This window comes from Prionailurus bengalensis, chromosome C2 (genome assembly GCF_016509475.1).
Source record: "Prionailurus bengalensis isolate Pbe53 chromosome C2, Fcat_Pben_1.1_paternal_pri, whole genome shotgun sequence".
In the NCBI taxonomy this organism is placed as follows: Eukaryota; Metazoa; Chordata; class Mammalia; order Carnivora; family Felidae; genus Prionailurus; species Prionailurus bengalensis.
In genome coordinates this window covers 56,017,763-56,030,353 of record NC_057350.1, presented here as the reverse complement: position 1 = coordinate 56,030,353, position 12,591 = coordinate 56,017,763, and positions in this window count along the sequence as shown.

The following is a 12,591-nucleotide window of genomic DNA, read 5'->3' as shown; positions in this document are numbered from 1 at the left end:
GAAGGCTCTTTGGAATACCTTTGTTTTATGCAAATAGAACTTATCTCTGTGTGATTTTTCCTTATTCTGGTAAATCGTTCTTTAGCACGACTGAAGCTGGTATGCAAACCACTTTATGAAAAAAGGGGAGGGACCCTTGTCCTCCCAATTATGCTGTTGTAAATTATGAAATTATTCCAAATTAATTATGGTGTTACAATTGCATCTGATTAGACTATACTGATGATTCATATTTTCATTGACTTTACACTGTAAGATCCTCCAGAAAACAATTATTCCAGTGAAAAGTTAAAACAAGTTAAAAAACAGTAGAACAATGCGTGGATTTGGCATAAGATTCTCAGCTCTTTTTATTATACTTATCATAACCCCATAGGACCAGAATTCTTGGAAAATCAAAGGCTAAAATAAAAGAGTAAATAAAATTCAGGAACAACCAGTAATGGCTAATAGGAGATACAGTCCATCTTCCTACATGTGAAAGGCTTAAGTATTCAAATTTTCTAGAAGAAAACAATGTGCCCCATTACAAAAATTTCTATGTAATGCCCTGGAGAGAGGGCTATTAGTAAAGTCAGAGCATTCCGAAAAATTTTGTTCTTACTTGAAACACAACCGGCTCAAAGTAAATCCAGTTCATTTACCCAATACAACTTTTATAGCTTTAGTGAGCTAATATACAATTTCTCTTCTCAAGAGGAGGATATACTCAGTATTTCAAAAAATTATTTCATGAGAGAAACATCCTTTTATTTTATTATTTTTTCAAAGCCTTTTGCAAGACTATTGCTCTGAGGTATGTATTTTAGGAAACACTGGATCAAGCAACTTTTCTTCTTGTTTGACTGGCTCTTCTGACCTCCTCCCACTTTCAGAGCCTGGCTTACTTGAGGGACACCACAGATAATATCAACTTTACCACCTATATATGAATTTACATGTCTAGAAATGTTTTGCCTGAAATTATAAAGGGCTAAGCCCTTAAAATTCAGATGTCCCAGGACAGATAACACAGTTAGCATCCTCGGAATAACCTTCCCGGTAGGACTAGTTCTAGTGGATCTTCCACCAAATAAGACATATGGTAGACTAAATTTTGATCAAAAGAAGAGATTTGAGATGAAGACATTTCTAGAAGGTAAGCTCTAGTTGGAGGACCCTAAGAGCTAGAAACATAGAATGGGAGCAAGAACACCAAGAAGTGGTGCACCGGCCCGTGTCCTGGCTGGAAACAGATGCAACCACCAAAAGGGTTAATTGAATGAGTTTAATGAAGGAATTGTTGGCAGAGGTGCAACCTGGCCTAATGAGAAGAACAAGGGATGGCGAAACACATCCAGGTTAACAACAGAGAAAGCCATGACAACTCCTAGGCTTGAAGGTATTAGAGAAATACCCACTACTGCAACCTAGTGAAGTAAATAGCTGTAAGAAAGGGTTGCCTGACAAAAGTATGGCTTTCAGTCAAAACAAAACAAAACAAAACAGGGGCGCTGGGTGGCTCAGTCAGTTAAGCGTCCGACTTCAGCTCAGGTCATGATCGGGCTCTGGGCTGACAGCTCGGAGCCTGGAGCCTGCTTCCGATTCTGTGTCTCCCTCTCTCTCTGCCCCTCCCCCGTTCATGCTCTGTCTCTCTCTGTCTCAAAAATAAATAAACGTTAAAAAAAATTAAAAACAAAACAAAACAAAACACACATCCATTGCTGGTTATGACCAAGCAAGAAGGGAGTTGTGGAAAAACATGCTCATTTTTTTCTTCTCTGCCCTCCAATCTCCCACCCATTTTCCTCATTAGTCAAACCCAATGATGTCAGAGAGAAAGGCAGCCCTCATGAAGTAGTCCATAAAAGTCGACCTCCCATGGGTCAAAGAGGAGTGGAGAACAAGAGCATGGATCTGGAGGGATAAATATGTGAATAAGGGGTGCTGAGAATGAACTTAATTTTAGATAGGTATTATCTGTCCTGTCAGACATGGACTTTATAATTTTATAAGTAGGTTTATTCTCCACAGTACAGAAGTGTAAATAAGAGCAATTAATTTCAAGATTTTTAACTATATTCTTTAGGACAATTTTATTGACCCTAAAATAATACTTGAGATATCCTAAATAATATTAAGTTGGCTCTTCCAAAGTAAAATAAAACTAAGGATAAAAGCAAGTATAAAGGGGGAAAATGCCTAAAACTACCATCTGAAAATTAAGAAATGCTTGTTCCTAGAAAATGACTACAGTTTCAGGTAAGAATGGTAGCAGTCCATGGTCTTCTGGCCTCAGCTGCTCTCTTTCCCTGTCTTCTTCATCTTTTGTTGCTTTGTAGCTTATTGGCCTAAAAGTGGCAGAAAAACCAACAGCTTTAAAACCAGGGTGGCAGAATGATTTAGGGGGAGGGGGAGGGGAAGAGAAGAGCAAGGGGAAGGGGAAGGATGAGTGTGAAAGCCCCAACGTTGCTGTCTAAAAGTGGAGCCTCATTTCGGAATGAATGGGGAAAGCCCACAACTTTGTGAGTCCAAGATTGCAGGCCTGGTTTAGAACAATGATCTTCCAGACAACATTTAATGGTGAAAGCCATAACAGTGCTGAGAGAAACTCTCCACTCATCCCTGCCTGTCACTTAACCATGGACGCATGGTGTTGGGGAGACCTAAGAAGGACCAGAGAAAAATGAAAGCCAAGGTAGATATGAGAGGTACCTACAACTTTGAAGGTGTTCTTCAACACACACATACTTCAAACAAGGAAGCCTTAGAAAATTAACCTGTCTGCCCAAATCATGGTGGGCCACTAAACTATGCAGACAGGGGAATGGGGGAGTACAAGGAAGGAATGCTAAGAAATAAAAACAAAGCAAGACAAAAAACCTGAGCAGACACATTGTCAGCTTCAGAGGAAGAGAGAATCTGCAATTTAAGTTCAGGCAATTTACTAAAACAAAGAAGGAAACAACAAAACCCCACAATGCAGTGAGCCTTAGAAAAATGAAACAGAATGCATAAGGGCTATAATATATTATCTAAAATTTTTATTTTCACATAACCATTACAAGATTTACAAGAAACAGAAGAGTGCAAGCCATACTCAAGGGGGAAAAAAAGCAGTCAGTAGAAATTGGCTTTTGGAAACCAAGATGAAAGAACCAAATGGAAATTCTAAAGTTGGAAAGTATAATAACTGAAATTTAAAACTTCACTAGGTGAGCTCAACAGCAGATTTGAAACAGTAGAGGCCTTAATTAAAAGATATATCACAATAGAAATTATCTAATCCAAAGAACAAAAATAAAAGAGATTGAAAAAAAAGGAATAGTCTCAGAGATCTGTAGGACAATTTCAAGAATTCCAGCATATATTTATTAGGACCCATTCAAAGAGAGGAGAGAAAGGAGAAAATTATTTTAAAATATAATGGCTGAAAACTTCCCATTTTGATGAAAAACATTTATTTCCAGACTCAAGAAGCTCAGTGAACACCAAATAGATACACACATAAAAGAAAGTGCAACTATACACATTACATTCAAATTCCTGAAAACCAAACAAAAGAAAAATCCTGAAAGTAGCAAGAGAAAAACAACTCATTGTATAGAAGGGGAAAACAATGTGATTAATAGTTAACTTCTTATAAAAAAAAAAGTGGAGGCCACAAGAAGAAGGAGTGACATTTTTAATGTGCTGAGAAAAAAAAAGTCAACCAAGAATTCTATAACCTAGTGAAATTATCATTAAAAGAACAAAAGCAAAATAAAGACAGCCTCAGATGAACAAAAATGGATAGAATCAACTGTTAGCAGACCTGACTTAGAGGGAAAAACTAGGGAAGTCCTTCAAGCCAAAGGGAAATGACACCAGATAGTAACTCTGATCTGCAGGAAGGAATGGAGGTCACCAGAAATATGTGAGCAAGTGAAGACTATGCATGAGCATGTATAATTTTTTTTTCCTTCCTCAATTTTTTTAACATCAGAACATTATTTAAGCTCATAATTCTAACACAGTATTATTAGGTTTATAATATGCATGAAGGTTTATGTATATGACAACAACACAAAGGAGTGGGGAGAGATGAAATGGAGTTGTGCCAGTAGGCTATATTTCATTGAAATTAAGTCTGTGTTAGCTTTAAGTGAATTGTGAAAGTTAAAGATGAATATTTTAACCCCTAGAGCAACTAACAACAACAGAAAATCTCAATACATCTAAAATATTTGGGAATTAAAATAGCATCCAAAAAGTTTTGTTTAACACAAAAGATAGTGGAAGAATAGAGGAACAAAAAAGAAATGAGCTAGGTAGAAAACAAATAGCGCAATAGTAGGTATAAATCAACTGTATCAATAATTACATTAAACAGGAATGAGCTGAACACTCCACTCAAAAGGCAGAGGTGGAATGGATAAAAACAAACAAACAAACAACCCCTAAAAACAAGATCTTTCTGTCTACAAAAGAAATACTTAAAATTCAAAGATACAATTACGTAACTATAAAAGGATGGAAAAAAATGCCTGCCTATGGTAATCAATATAGAGTTGGAGTGGCTAGCCTTACATGAGATGAAATAGGCCTCAATACGAAGATTATTACAAGGGATGGTTTTGTTCATAACATTTCATAGTGATAAAAGGTCAATACATCTGAAAGATATAATCATTATAAATACATACTAATAACAACAGAGCCCAAAAATGAAGCAAAAACTGACAGAATTTAAGGAGAAATAGAAAATACAACAGCCATAGTTGGAGATTTAGTTGCTCCTATCTCAGCAATTGATAAAAGCAGAGAGAAAATGAATAAGGATATAGACCTTGAAGAACACCATTGACCAAAAGGACCTGACATTTATTTATTTTTTTTTAATTTACATCCTCTTAAAGTCCTCATTTGAGTGAAGTCACATGGTATTTGTCTTTCTCTGACTGACTAATTTCACTTAGCATAATACCCTCTAGTTCCATCCACGGAGTTGCAAATGGCAAGATTTCATTCTTTCTGATTGCCGAGTAATACTCCATTGTGTATACATACCACATCTTCTTTATCCATTCATCCATTGATGGACATTTGGGCTCTTTCCATACTTTGACTATTGTTGATAATGCTGCTATAAACATGGGGGTGCATGTGTCCCTTCAAAACAGCACACCTGTATCCCTTGGATAAATAGTAGTGCAATTGCTGGATCATAGGGTAGTTCTATTTTTAATTTTTTGAGGAACCTCCATACTGTTTTCCAGAGTGGCTGCACCAGTTTGCATTCCCACCAGCAATACAAAAGAGAAGGGATCTGACATTTAAAGAATACTCTCCACATGGCAGCAGCAAAATACTTTATTTCCAAGCACCATGGAACAATATTCAGGATAGACTATACGATATTCCCTAAAGCAAGTCTTCAAAACATTAAAAGGTTTGAAATAACACAAAGTGCTTTTTATCATAACAGAAATAAATTAGAAAAATAAAGTAGAAAGGTATTTGAAAATCCCCAAAGATTTGGAAAATAAACCACAGACTTCCAAATAACCGAGGGTCAAAGAAGAACTCCCAAGGGAAATTGTACAATACTTTAAACTGAGTAAAAATAACAATACAATATATCAAAAAGAAGGAGTTGTAGCTAAAGCAATGCTTAGAAGGAAATATAGGTCATAAAATGCTTACATAGTTAAAGATGAAAAATCTAAATCAAAACGTACCTTCTACCTTGACAAGCAAGAAGGCAGAAATCAAACTTAGAGTAGATAGAAGGAAATAATAAAGATCAGAGCAGAAACCAATGGAACAGAAACAGAAAAACATTAGAAAATATCAGTGGAACCCAAAGCTGGTTCTTGGTTAAGACCCATAAAATTGGTACGTGTAAGTACACACCTTACAGGAATTAAAAGGATTATAAGGAAACATAAACAACTTTATATGCCTACAAATTTAACACTTAGAAGAAATGGATAAATTCCTAGAACGACACAAATTACCAAAACTGACTTGAAAAGTAATGGAAAACCTGAAGAGACCTATGCAAAATAAGGAAATTAGTGACTGAAAACAAGAGAGGAGGGAAATTGAAGTGGAGAGCTTACAAAGTTCTCTATTATTTGAATCTTTTACAATGAGAAGGTAGTCCTGAATTGTTTGTGTGATAATAAAAAGGTCTGTTTCTGCTAGCTGAGGTCGTTGTACATTTCAGCCTAAGCAAACTCATAGGACATTGACCCAGCACCAAATGTATTTAGTTTTTAAAAGGCAAACAGGATGCAGTGCAGCACACAGAACAGCAAGCCGTGGTCTTGTATACAGCAAGCCGTGGTCTTGTACCTCCCAGGCATGGCTTGCAATGTTCCTCACATGCTGCTTAGAGAAAATGCATGGTCATAAGAAATGCAGCTCAAAGTGTGCACACTACCACAGCTCAGGGAAGCATTAGCTCTGGATCCTTTAAGCTTTTATTCCGGGTAAGGCAGCCTGCTCTCTCAGGTGTGTGCTACCAGCTCCATTTCTCTGCGTCAGCTCTGTCTCATCAATACCAATTACTGATTACTTGGTCAAAACAGCGCGGTATGATTTGGTCCTGTACGTATTCCTTGGCCAGATTATTTTTTAATACAGATATGCTCTAGTTAAATTCTTAAAATTGTTTCAGTTAATATTGTTGCAAGGAGGATGGCACATGGGTCAGATCTTCAGACTTTCCTTGAGACTAAAGGAAACGAATGTCAAAGAAACAGCTGTTAACTCCTTTGAAAAGTCTGGACGGATATCACTCAGAGATAAATAACAGATACGTGATAAGATTATAAGTGAATTATTTTCTTTTTTAATGTATTTTTGTTTTTGTGATTTTACAATGAAGAGTAATTCATTTTATATTCAGAAAAGTAAAGCTGTTTCCAAAAAAATACATTTGTATAAACAAAACCATATGTCTTTCAATTAGGGACATGAACAGTTGGTGCAAATGGTAAATATTTTCATATTTGCCATTGTTGAAATGACAAAGAATTTCATTGACATGTGGCAGTCTTAAAAATTGCATTTTCACTTTAGTAACTCTGATTTTTAAAAAAAATTATGTCTTTAAAAAATTCCAAATAAACTTTAAAACTAAAATAGAGTACATGTTTTGAGTACATTTAATTTCCTATTTTGTTTTTGAAGCACGTTGGGTTCTCCAGGAAGGAGGCTCTGAGACGGACATTAGCATGGAGGAGGTTTACTAGGAGAAGATAAGAGGGGAAAGCTGGCTCGGGAAGAGGGAAAGGCCAAGTTGCAATGTGATCTCCACTGAAGCTTTAGCTGGCCTCTAGCTCCGAAGAAAAGAAGACCTTCCAGTGGTGTTCTGAGTCTGGGAAGAACCGAGGGGAGAGAGGGAAAGAGGTAAGAGAACGGGGTGGGGGGGCATGAAGGGGCAGAGGAGTCAGTAGGGCCTCTATAGTCTCATGATGATGGCCCCAGGGAAGGGGGTGAGTCCGTGGTGAGGTGACTGTCTTCAGTCGGAGCGATACCTAAAGGGGGTTGGTAGCTTGAGTCCTGTCTTCTAGCAGTCTTCCTAGCAGCGGGTGAGCAGTGCTTTATTCCTGAAGGGGAATGTGGGCAGTATATTAGAGTGTGCATTACAGTTTGTAAATGATGAATGAGTTACACCAAGTGTGTTTTGTAACACAGTGTATATAGCAGACCTTATTAGTTGCCTAGCCAAGATCCAACTTCCCCCTTGCGGTCTCATTTGTTTGAAGCAATGATGTGCCAAGGCCAGGTGAAATAACACGCATGTCTAAACCAATTCTAAGAATCCTGTTTGCTGCTTTCGTAGAGCTTCCACCTGCTCTCCCACGCTCTGCAACAGTTACGTGTGGTCAAATAGCTTGATGTTAATAAGATAATGAGACTCAAGGCAGTGTCTGCTATAAGAATTCTGAAAAATTTGGTTTTTTTCCTTGTTAAAAGGCAAGGATGAAGCTGATATCCCCTTACTACCTCCCGATTCCCTCTTTCTTTTCTTGTACGCAGCTGTGGTACTTGTAGCAGCAGAAGTTAGCTTGCACCTGAGAGAAAAAGGTCAAGAGAATTTTTATGAGTTTGTTCTGACATTTGTGAGCCACTGAATAAAGCCACAAACCTACTTCTGGGTTTCTTGCTCTTTAAGGAAAATAACCCCTCATTGTTTAAGTAGCTACAATGGTATTCTGTCATTGGTAACACAGCGTAATCTAAACTGAGTTATAAGATAAGATGATGACTCTATTGAAAATATATAATTGATATATCTAAAGTATGTATGTGTGTGTGTTTACCACATCATGGTATGTTTTCAACAAGTTTGAAGACACCAAATACAGTATTTTCCTTCTGGGATTTCATACTGAATATTAGCATGAAAGATATTATTAGCCTTAAGATGTTCTGCCACAGGGGTGCCTGGGTGGCTCAGTCGGTTCAGCGTCAGACGGTTCAGCGTCAGAGATCAGGTCATGATCTCATGGTTCGTGAGCTCCAGCCCCGTGTTGGGCTCTGTGCTGACAGCTCAGGGCCCGGAGCCTGCTTCCGATTCTATGTGTTTCTCTCTCTGCCCCTCCCCTGCTTGTGCTCACTCTCTCTCTCAAAAATAAATAAATAAACATTAATATTAAAAAAGTTATTCTGCCATAAATATATTTCAAAGTTTATGCTTCTTAGACATATTTGACCAAAAAACACCCATTAAAACTTCACCTACTACTGTGGATTGGATTAGGAGACATGTAGCACGTGTTCTGACCCCATGGTTCATTACCCTGTTCCCTATTTCTGTGCTTATTTTCTGCAGTAGTATTCCTAGGAGCACCCAGTTCAAATTGAATTGAGCAAAAGCAGTAAAACATGGTTACTTTTTTTTCCCCCTTATGCCTATGACTGGATTAATCGAGCAAACAGACTAGCTCTGAAATATTGACACGTTGAACTGTGTTTTAGGATGTGGTCAAAGCTTAGCAGAGAAACACGTGTAGCAGCACATTTATAGGTCACAACTAGCCTGCAAACTTTGTTTGCTGGTCACAATTAACATCCTGTGTCTTTGTACACTATTTTTATCTGCCTGCAATCAGTCCCCTTTCACTCCCCAGTAGGCTTGCTTATTGCAGAAACAGACATGATGTGGAGACACTCAACTTATGCTGAAGAAGGAGGTCGTCGTCTATTTTGGCACAGGAAGTAATGGTGGTGGCCACTTCAACAAATGTCCTGAGTTACATTTGCTCATGCAGCTTCTCACCCCGGCCCCTCTAGAAGGGGCTGTGGGACACTCCCTCCAGAGTCACTCTAGTGGGAATGACTGGGAACTGGCCTTGCTTCTCTTTGACCTAAATGGTACATCTTTTCTTGTAGTGATTCAGTCATCCTTCTTCTGTCTCACAGACACGTCAAACTAAATGTTCCTGAAACTGAACTTTTGATTCCTTCTCCACCTGCCACATTTTGATAACAGCGCTTTCATCACCCGGAAACCTAGAATTCATCCTTGGCAGACCTTGGCATGTCTCTTACCCTCACATCCAATCTATTTTCATATCCTGACTTGAGAAGAATTATTAATTCATTAATTAATTATTAATTCATCTTTCTGCTGCCCCCTGTAGATGGAGCATCATGATCTCTTGCCTAGACCGCTGCCTCTCCACTTCTACACTGATGACTCTTATGATCTATTGCCCATACATCATCCAGAATAACATTTAAAAAATTGAATTAGACCAAGTCACTCCCTGCTTCATGGGAGCTCTCAATGGCTTTATATTGCCCTCTGAATAAAATTGCAAATCCTTACTATGCCCTCAAGCCCCAATTGTCTGGACTGTGCACAGAGTTCCAAGTTCAACGTAACACTTTTCCTCTTGCTCTATAGAGCAGAGCAAATTACAACCCACAGGGCAATCTCCCCATCACCTGTTTTTCCAAATAAAGTTTTGTTAGCACACAGCCATACTACCTTGTTTATAGACATCTATGGCTGCTTTTGTGTTGCAAAGCAGAGTCGAGTACTTTCCACAGAGAACACATGGTCTGAAAAGCCGAAAATAGTCACTGATAGACCCATGAGAGAAAAAAGTGCCAACCCTTCTCTAGAGCCTCACTAGCCTGTTTTTTTTTTTTTTTTACCCCCTTGATCAAGATAAGCTCCTTATTACCCCCAGCCTTTGCACTGCTTGGAGAGGGTAAAATGTTTCCTTATAAAGCTTCTTTTATCTCCTCCTCAGTGGCTCAGCTCAAATTTAAATATTCAGAACAGCCTTCCTTTAGAACTCTAGCTGAAGTAGGACACTCATCTCCCCAGGTACACTCTACTCTATTATATCCTATTTCCTGTGCAACACATTAGAATGGAAATTATTTTGCTTATGTTTTTGTTTATGGTCTACTTTCCTCCACCAGTCTCTAGGCTCCAGGAAGTCGGGCCCCATGTCCCTCTTCTTCAGCGCTGCTTCCCCAGTATCTAGAGAGTGATTGCACATAGGAAGGGCTCTGCAAATACGTGTTGATTTTAAAAAGTAACCATTATAACCAGCAGTCCTGAATGACATTCCGTCATTTAGTTGGATATCCGGTATAAATTTCCCACAGGAAATACATGCTTTTCCTTTCACTTCAAAACAGCCTAGAATGCAGGAGAGGATAACAACAAATATTATGATTGCTGTTCCTACTGGTAGTCCAGTTGCTCTTTGTATTCATTCATTCATGCATTTATTCATTCAACAAATATAGATTGCCATCTGTGGGAAGTGTGGGGCAAGACCTGATTTAACAGGCTTGCCTATTAAGCACAAGTATGATTTTCATTGTCTTAATTTGACTAAGAGATTTCAAAAGTCAAAGGAACACCATTCTGAGATTTCCCCAACCCACTACCCTACGCATCCAGAACCACTGTCTCAAAGACTCAGCAAGAATTTTGCTGTTAACCCCAGGATGAGAGTCGTCAGTTTTGGTCTTACAAGTCCCAGTGGAAACTGCTCTGTAGAACTCAGCATGGATGCATAGATGTGGCTGAATAATTCTGTAAGCTGGGATAAAGTAACTGGTGTTTCCTTTAGTGTTTATGTGCCTGGTTAGCTATGGAGAGGGAGGAGCAGTTTGAGATGGAAGGCTTTTCTGGAGACAGGTGATGTTGGGTTTGGATGTGGCTCTGTAGTAGAGAGCTGTGGGCAGTGTAGTCACCTGGGTATTTGTGGAGCTAGACAAAATGTCATCTGATAGCTAAGGATAGGGGTGGGAAAAAAAGCAAAAGCTTCATTTTTCTACATTATAACAATTGTTCCATCTCCCACTGCCAATCATTTAATCTCTTCTCTTTAGCTATGGCCAACAGCTTGCAGGTCTTACTTATTTATCTTTGTATCCCTCAAAGTGCCCAGCTCAAAGATTTCACACTATTCTCTTACATATTTGCTACATTGAATAGCAAGTATACTTTGAGAGAAGGGATTTTCCCTATGATTTCATCTACAGTGAATACTCCAAAAGAGCTTGCATGGTTTTCACTCGAGTGGGGTTGGTGTTCCATCCTACCAGACCCATTCAGTTTCTGAAACTCTTTGTGAAGTGTATGTGTAAGTACACTTGCAACAGCAGTATTGAAAGATAGGCCTCAGGTCTTTTGGTGTTATGAGATAAAGCTGCCTGATAATTGCCATCTTGTTTGGAAATGGCAAAGGATGGGTTTCAGGATGATTAGCAAGCTGTAATCTCATTAACCTGCCCTTGAAATCAGTTTTACTACAAGCTGCAAGATGGATTTCCTGTGGGAAACCACCACTCTGCCCCTCACCCTCCTCTTGCCACCACTGAGTCTTAACTGGCATCATTTCCAAGAAAGCTCTACAGAGTGAGCAAACAACAACACTAATGATGATGATTTTTAAGCATCTACATTTCTAGACAAAAAGAGGAGAGAAGGAAGGAGCATATAAGTGTTATGTGTACAGTTACTATTCATTGAGTCTTATTGAAGTGCTTTGCATACGTTGGTACAAACTCCACTTTAGCCTGTTCTCACTATAGAAAGACTTAAATTTTTAAAAAGGCTCTTTTGCCTATTTTCATTTAAATACTTGAGAGCCACCCCTTGCTAATTGTTCTAGTAAATATTCACACACGTTGTTCCTGTTTGTCATCATTCTTCTATCAGTGAAGACTTTTATTAGAAATATCAAAACAAATTGCTAGCAATCAATAATTCTACAATAAGCTCAATATTGCCCCATTATTAATAAAAGCAAAACTATTTGCGTGAAAGAGATCACGGCATAGGGATATCACTTTGCTCATAATCCATGTCCTCATTTGATATCAAAAACTTGCCAGATTGAAGCACTTAGAACCATCCAGACAATATAAAAGGCTAACAAATCATTTGGAGAATTGTGGCTAAGGGTAAATATTGGCATTTCACAGCTGTTTTAGAACATATTTTCCACGTATTTGAACAACACTGAATTAATTATGTCCAAAAGAAAAATGAGAAAATAGTTTTAGGTAAGCAAATGTAGATAAACTTTTTAAAATTAAACAGCTGTATTAATAACTCATTGTCAGCTGAGCTATCACGTGGTT